This window comes from Hydra vulgaris, chromosome 01 (genome assembly GCF_038396675.1).
Source record: "Hydra vulgaris chromosome 01, alternate assembly HydraT2T_AEP".
NCBI classification, from domain to species: Eukaryota; Metazoa; Cnidaria; class Hydrozoa; order Anthoathecata; family Hydridae; genus Hydra; species Hydra vulgaris.
In genome coordinates this window covers 48,996,484-49,004,998 of record NC_088920.1, presented here as the reverse complement: position 1 = coordinate 49,004,998, position 8,515 = coordinate 48,996,484, and the positions used below count along the sequence as shown (strand labels likewise).

The 8,515-nt window shown below is 33.2% G+C and overlaps 2 pseudogenes; both read left to right on the top strand.

Annotated features, from left to right (window-relative positions):
- Positions 1–1,745: 1,745 nt before the first annotated feature.
- Positions 1,746–1,864, top strand: LOC124810656 (5S ribosomal RNA; annotated as a pseudogene).
- Positions 1,865–4,828: 2,964 nt separating this feature from the next.
- On the top strand, positions 4,829–4,947 carry LOC124810657 (5S ribosomal RNA; annotated as a pseudogene).
- The last annotated feature ends 3,568 nt before the right edge of the window (positions 4,948–8,515 follow it).

Sequence of the window (8,515 nt, the reverse complement as noted above, 5' to 3'; positions counted from 1 at the left end):
AATAAATCAAGTTTTAGAACAGACATTATGAAAATATTAAAAACTGACACATTTCAAATTAAGGAAACTAAAAATAAAGACAATTTAACAACCTAAAAAATTGCGGAAGTTCTTGCGCATGCTCCGAGCACAGTTGTTTGCAAATAACGTTTTTTTTTATAGTTATAAAAATAAAATATCGTGAAACAAAAAATTAAAATAAAAAAAAATAAAGTAAAAATTAAAATTCCCTACGTAATTTTTCCATCATCTTTTTGAAATGTCGCCTGACTCCACCATTTCCTCGTACCAGTTTGTAACGCTCGTTTTCTCAACAACCTTTCTCTTTTCATCATCGTTTCTTCTTTTTCCTTCACCACCATATTTCGTCGCTTGCTTTCTCTCCTCGCGTCTCTTCTTTCCTTTTTGTGATTTACATGTTTCTTCTTTAACAACCTCCTCCGATAAAGCAACTTTAAAATTCGCAACTTCTTCTCTCGCATCTTCAATTAGAGAATCCTTTCTATCGGCTATATTCGGCGTTGATATTTCTTCTACTGCTTCCATTTGTTTAGTAACAATTGACATCGCTATAACATCATCCTCTTCATTTAAATTTTCGCTGTTGACTTCATTTGACTGTGCAATGTTTGCTTTTGTTTCGTTAAGTTTTCTTTCATGAACAATTATTTGACCGTCATGTTTCGTTCTTGCACGATATCCTAACAAGTCAATGAATACAGGAATCGGTTTTATTAAATCTTCCATAACTGCTACTAAAATCCCACTGTAGTATTCTTTACCTTCTTTCGGTGTTTTACGCATTTTTGGTTTAGTAAGGACATGTCTACCAAATCCCAACTTTTCAAGACATTTGCCGATTTGAGAATTTTTCTCCTCTAAAGGCAGTCCAAAGATGGACACATGTGTTTGTCGACTAGGTTGTCTATTTGGATTTGACTTTTTGAATATATGATGAAATCCATTGATATTCAACCCTTTCTCCGAAAGAAAGTTTCGTGCTCCCTCAGTCTTCATGACGATCTCAATAACAGATTTTCGATTAATTAATTGAACCCCTTCAAGTTGCTCTGCTAAGTTAGCATTTTTGATTTCAATAATAACATCCATAAAAAAAAGATTCGATTGAACTCTTGAAACCAGAGTTCGTAAAAGTGGTCGTCGATCAATTTTTTTGACAGAATTTAACGCCGAGGCGTAACTTCTTGGTTTAGGAATATTATGATACTCATCTTTTTCACTTGACAAATCATCATCGCTGTAATCGATAGTCACATCTTCAATAATATCACCATTAGCCACCGCATTCATTTTGTTTAACAAGTTTTCAGTTTCTTGAATTGCCAAAGATACATCATTTTTTGAATGAGAAAGTTTCCTCGATTTATTGGAAAATTCCTCACCACCGACCAGCTCACTAGCCGCCATCTTGATATTCGCACTTAGTAATAAACACAACGAAGGAGACTAAAAAGTTTCAGTATGTGTTTTTTTCCGTAGTGACCTCGATCTCGAAATAAGAAAGTTGTTCACTTGCCCACTTTAATAACTGTGACTCTAAAAACTTGAGCGCAACTTACCAAGCACAATTTGTTTAACGTTTCCCATCGCAGCTACAACGGAACGAATTCCAACTCTTTGATCAAGTTGCACGCTCTCTCCTACATTATTAGTGACTTAGTGACTTGGTGAACGCAAGTGAACTCCAAGTTGGCTTTAAAAGCATTGCGAAGTCACAAGCTTTCGCCTACGACCATACTACGGTGAACACACCCGTTATCGTCCGATCACGGAAGTCAAGCGCCGTCGGACCAGGGTAGTACTTGGATGGGGAACCGCCTGGGAACTCCTGGTGCCGTAGGCTTTTTTAGCTTTTCGTATTTGAAGACTTATCTTAACCTTTTGCTATGTTTAATTATTCATTTGAAAAGTTTACAAAGTCTTCATTTATGTTTTTGAATGTGTTTAAACGCGTCAAGATCTCTGTTCACTTACTTCATTGTTTCATTTTTTTTTAGTTTCATTGAAGCTCAAAAACTACCAACACTGTCGTTTCAAATCACTAATCAAGAAAGTGTGATTTGTCAATTTGTGTACACTTTGCTCCCTCTAGTGGTCAAACATCAAATAGAAGTATTAGAAGTGTCGTTTGCTACGCAGAACATTACAAATCAATATAGAAAACTTTGTTACAAGCTTAACAATGATATACAAAGAAAGTTGGCTCGTAAATAAGGCCGTTGACCATCGATTCGGCTAGCGCGAATATGACGGTTAGTAGACTTTTTTTTTGGTTTAGCATATGTGTACTCCCACTTCCGAAACCCCGAAAGAACGAAAATTTGCGTCAATATCTATTGATGCTTACCTTTTTTTTTTATTTCTTTCTTTTTATTCTTTTTTTCTTGTTTTTTGCTTTTTTTTTTTGCTTTTTTTTTGTTTTAATTTTGTTTTTATATTATTTTTATTTAAGAATTACATAGCTTTAAAAGGTAAGCTCAATCAACTTTTTTTGGTTTTTACCTTTTTTTTTAATTTTTTTGTTTTTTAGTTTTTTTGGTTTTTTTCTTTTTTGTTGTTAGTTAGTTTTCTAAGAGGTATTTTAAAGAAAATATTATTTGTTAAGATAAGATGAAGGTGTTGATAATGAGTTTTATGCCCAATCGTTATGGTTGTATTTAGAGGTAGATTCGGTTTGTTATTTTCTTTTATAATAAAATAGTGGTGTCGCTATCTGTCCTCTGTTTGCTTTTTCTTTTGAAATTCGTCTTTCATGTTTTTTTTTGGTCGTATTCCGCTTTTCTGTATATTTTGTATTTCAGCAGTTCATCTACTGTGCAATTAGTTTTATCAAAACCATTAAATAAATTTAAGTTGTAATCACGCATATTTATTTATGTCATTTTTATTTTGGCTTTTTATTTGGTTTTCTGAGGGATTTTGGCACATTACCATATGGGATTCTGTTTCTTGTACTTTTGTATTTTTAATTGTATGTTTTGGTGTTTCTTCTGATTTTTTTAATTCACTAGTTCTGGTTAATTTCTTTATCGGTTCTTCAGCTACTTCGAATATGTTTTCTTTTGATTGCACGTCTTTATATTTTTGATTATCTTTTATGTTTTGACTAGTATAAATTATACTGACATTGTTAAGTTCAGGTGTTTTTTCATTTATATTTTTTATGTGGTTTCTTATTTGGCTTTCTGTAGGATTTTGGCTTATTTCCATTAGGGCTTCTGATTCTTGAATTATTGTATTTTTAACTGTTGGTTTCGGTGCTCCTTCAGGTTTGTTTAATTCACTAGTTTCGCATACGTCAGTTTTCAGTTTTTCAGCTACTTCGATTATACTATTTTTTGATTGCACATATTCATTTTTTTGATTATCTTCTAGGTTTTGACCAGTATAAATTGTCCTGACATTATATCCACATAGTTTTAGAGATCTTGGAATTGGTTTAACTAAGTGATCCATAATGGCTACTAGTATTCCTGAATAGTAGGGTGATTCGTTTTTAGGGGTTTTACGACAAACTGGTCTAGTGTACAAATGTTTACCATATCCTAGTTGCTCAAGAGCTGCGCCGACAGGTACAGATCTTTTTACAAGCGGCAAACCGAGCACCGATACAGCCACTCGTTTGCTTATGTTTGTATTAGGTGTATAGTTATAAAAACGGTGAGTTACACCATTTATTAGGAGTCCATTTTCTTGGATCGACGATTTAGCTTTATCATTTTTAATAACAAGCTTGATCATCGTCCTTTTTCGGGCATTTTCTAGAGCTGATAGAATATCAAGCTCGGTTATATTTTCGATGACTTTACTCAGAAGAGTTTTTTTAAGATTGCTAAATTCATTAAACATTTTCAGATTAAATATAGTTGCTGTAGCTTGCGCATAGCTTTTGGTAGAGACACTAAAGTCCGCTATTACACTAGATGTTTCCATGGTATGGTTGTTTACTAGCATGTTAAGGGTTTATCGATTTGCGTACTCTTACAGCACTCATAAAAACATGCAACTTCTTTACTCTAATGTTGTTTTAACACACCTATAGACCTTACCAACTAAAGTTACCTTACAGGAAACCCGTGGTAAGGGCAGGGTAAATACAAGCACACTCACTATATACCACAATTTTCACTCAAATACCGCCTTCAAACAACTTAAGAAAACCCTACAAACTTAAGAACCCTTACAGGCAGCCCGTTGTAAAGAAACGGTATGACACAAAGGGACTAAAAAGTTTGGTATTGTGGTTTATTCTCCTCCGGCTAATTGCCATACAGAGACCACCATACCAAGGCACGCAAAGACATGTTCAGCCCCCTAAGATGGAGCGTCATAACCGCTTTACGGCCAAGAGTAAAGTGAATTTTTGGAAGAACGAAGTTATCATAGAGTAAAAGATAGAAGTAGTCGTGTTAGAAAGATAGCATAGAGAAAGCGGACAGGATTGCACATGATGTTAGGTAGTGCAATAGGTAGAAAACATGCTGAAATTAGGTTAACCTAATGACAGCAATCGGATCAACACAGGGACTAAAAAGTTTCAGTATGTGTTTTTTTCCGTAGTGAGCTCGATCTCGAAATGAGGAAGTTGTTCACTTGCCCACTTTAATAATTGTGGCTCTAAAAATTTGAGCGCAACTTACCAAGCACAATTTGTTTAACGTTTCCCATCGCAGCTACGCAGCGGAACGAATTCCAACTCTTTGATCAAGTTGCACGCTCTCTCCTACATTATTAGTGACTTAGTGACTTGGTGAACGCAAGTGAACTCCAAGTTGGCTTTAAAAGCATTGCGAAGTCACAGGCTTTCGCCTACGACCATACCACGGTGAACACACCCGTTCTCGTCCGATCACGAAAGTTAAGCGCCGTCGGGCCAGGGTAGTACTTGGATGGGGAACCGCCTGGGAACTCCTGGTGCCGTAGGCTTTTTTAGCTTTTCGTATTTGAAGACCTATCGTAACCTCTTCCTATGTTAAGTAATTCATTTGAAAAGTTTACAAGGTCTTCATTTATGTTTTTGAATGTGTTTAAACGCGTCAAGATCTCTGTTCACTTACTTCATTGTTTCATTTTTTTTTAGTTTCATCGAAGCTCAAAAACTACCAACACTGTCGTTTCAAATCACTAATCAAAAAAAGTGCGATTTGTCAATTTGTGTACACTTCGCTCCCTCTAGTGGTCAAACATCAAATAGAAATATTAGAAGTGTCGTTTGCTGCGCAGAACATTACAAATCAATATAGAAAACTTTGTTACAAGCTCAATAATGATATACAAAGAAAGTTGGCTCGAAAATAAGGCCGTTGACCATCGACGTGGCTAGCGCGAATATGACGGTAAGTAGACTTTTTTTGGTTTAGCATATGTGTACTGCCACTCCCGAAACCCTGAAAGAACGAAAATTTGCGTCAATATATATTGATGCTTACCTAATTATTTTTTTTTTTTTTTTTTGAAGATGAAAGTATATATATATTTCCATGAAATTGATTTTACGATTGGGGACTAATTTACAATGTTTGGTCGGGTTTTTTCGTGATATATATACATAAGGTTAAGAATTAGCATCTTTATAAATACAATGCCGTAAAGTCATTACTAAAGAAAAAAAATGAATATATACATATTGCGTCAGCATAAATTTTTTATTTATTAGTGTTTCATTCATATTTCATTTATTCAAATTTAAAAGAGGGTCTTTAAGCCAATGTTGATTAAGTTGCATCAATTTAAAAGAGAAACAAATAATAAACTTTATGTGGAAGATTTACAAATATCTCCCCCTTTAAAAAAAAAATATGTATAAATCATTATAATGAGCTCGCGCGACTACAAATATGTCAATATATCAAGCTAAACACTTGCATATATATAAACATAAGATATATATATATATATATATATATATATATATATATATATATATATATATATATATATATATATATATATATATATATATATATATATATATATACATATATATATATATATATATATATGACTAATAAGTAATTATAAACGAGAAAACATACGCATGTCCTTTGCACTAAGTGGTTACCTTGGACATGCTCAGACTCGTGGTTTAAATAATAAAATATCGTGGCGATTAACCCACGACCTCATAAAATAAACACACAACCGTTGCCATCACCTAATGGCTAGGGTCATGCCGTTTGTCGTAATTAATAACGGTTAAAGACCTAAATTTTTTGCTGTTAACTTGATAATTGAGACCTAAAGTTCAGCATTTTTTATATGGTGAATGTTAAGTCTCGATTTTTAACTTCGCTAATAGCGTTATTTATTGAAAACATTTCATGAAATTTTTCTATGTTGTTTTCTCTGGAGTATTTATTATATTGTATTGTCCAGATATATTTTATTTCTTTTAATATATTTTCTACAACTCTTGTTGCAGGTATAGTTTTATTTTATTTTAGTTTAGAGTTTCTACATCTCCATAATTCTGTTGTTATAATATGAGTTAAAGTATTTATTATTTTTGCGCTGTGGTCTTTTCTCGGCAGCTCCTCTATGTTTATTAAAAAGAGGGCTTGCACCAAGTTGAAAGGTGTTTATGCATTAGCTTTTCATATATAATTCTCATGTATCTCCAGACAGCTCTGGCCTTACTGCAGAAGATAAAGGGGTGAAGAGTGTCTTCGACCCGGTTAAATGTTTTGCATTTTGAGTTTCCATGGAATTGGCCACGCTTTACTCTTCAGGAGTTTGTTTTTTCTAGAGTGGGGAGGGAGTTTGTAAGAATACGCCAATATGTATTTTTACTAGTTCCTGAGCATAGGATTCAAAGCTCTTTTCCCAGATTTGTTTCCGGGGAAGTTTCTTTTGGAACTTTGCTTCCCATCTCAATTGTATTAGTTTTAGACTCAAATTTTCTTTTTGTTGTGTAATATGAAGATAAATATTTTTTGAGGTTTTGTGTGTGATGCTGAAGATTTCAACATCACTCCTTATTTTTCTATCGCATCTTTATAGTAAAAGGGAAACACGCTTAAGGATTTCGGGGTGCTGTTCCCAGTAAGAAATAACCACTGTGAATATTTACTTTTTGCTAAGTTGGTAAGGGAGTATGCTAAGAAGTAGTTTTTTAGGAAGCATCCATCGTGAAGATGGTCTGCTTCATTTATTTGAAATATGTATTTCGATCTGATGGCTAGACATTGGTTTAGCGCATCAAGAATGCCCAACCCCCCTTTAATTATAGGTAGTTTGAGAACGTCCCTTTTTATGGGTTCAGCGTTCAGGCTCTGCCATAGGTGTGTCGAGATTTCCTTATAAATTATTTTTATGTCGATTTTTGATATTGGAAAGGCGTTTGCCACGAACCATTCCTTGGACAGAGCAAGGGTGTTAATAAATATTCCTTTGCATTTTAATGAAATGTTTCTGTACTTAAAGGTTTGTATTTATTTTGGAAGTTTTTAATAGCATTTTGCAGGTTTACCCTGCAAGTATAGGCTAAATCTGTGTGGAAAGTGATTCCAAGAATTTTTACACCTGTTTCGTTTGACAATTTAAGAATAAAATTTTTTTGTTTTAGCTTTTTTAGCGTGTTTTCATAGTTTAGGTAGTTAAATCCGCCTAAAGTTAGAGCTTTTTTTTGTTTATTTTAATGTTACATCAATTGTTCAAAGTTGCGGCGAACAGACGTGTTTTATTGCAAAGAATTTTTTTTTTTTTTTCACAAATTTAAAAAAATTTTCGAAAAGTTAACATATGTTTTTAATTTATTTGTTAAATATGACAGTTACATTTAGCGAAATAAGAAATATGTTTAGAGAAATGTTCGCTGAGTATAAAAGTCATTAATGCAAATGCAAAGATAACGAGTGACAGACAACAAAAAACAGAGTTAAATATTATCGACAGTATGGAAAAAATTAAAAGACTCGAAAAGGATGTATTTGATATAAAAGAAAGCTTCAATTTTTACGAAAAACTCATTGAAAAAAAGATTAAAAATAATATTGAATGTATCGAGAAAGAAAGAGTTTCTAAAAATGTAGCGCACAAAAATATAGAGTTTACCGACCTTAAAAATAAACTACAAGAAATTGAAGATCGGTCACGAAAAAATAATCTCAGGATTAATGGACTGAAAGAAAATGAAACATGGACGGAACGTGAAATAAAAGTGATCAAACTGTTTGAACAGACTTAGGGTTAAAAAATGTTAAAATTGAACGAGCGCATCGCTGCGGACGTAAAGATGCAAAAAAACCACGAACAATCATGATAAAATTTTTAGATTACAAAGATAAAGTGGAAATTTTAAAAAACTCTTTTAAATTAAAGGGTGAAAGTATTTTCATTAATGAAGATTTTTGCTACGAAACTATTGTAATAAGAAAAGAATAGAGAGAAAGAATGAAAACTGAAAGGCAGCTGGGAGAATTTGCATATATATCGTATGATAAGCTAATTGTGCGCGATTGGGTATCAAAAAAACCGTGCCAAGAAAGCAAGAGTT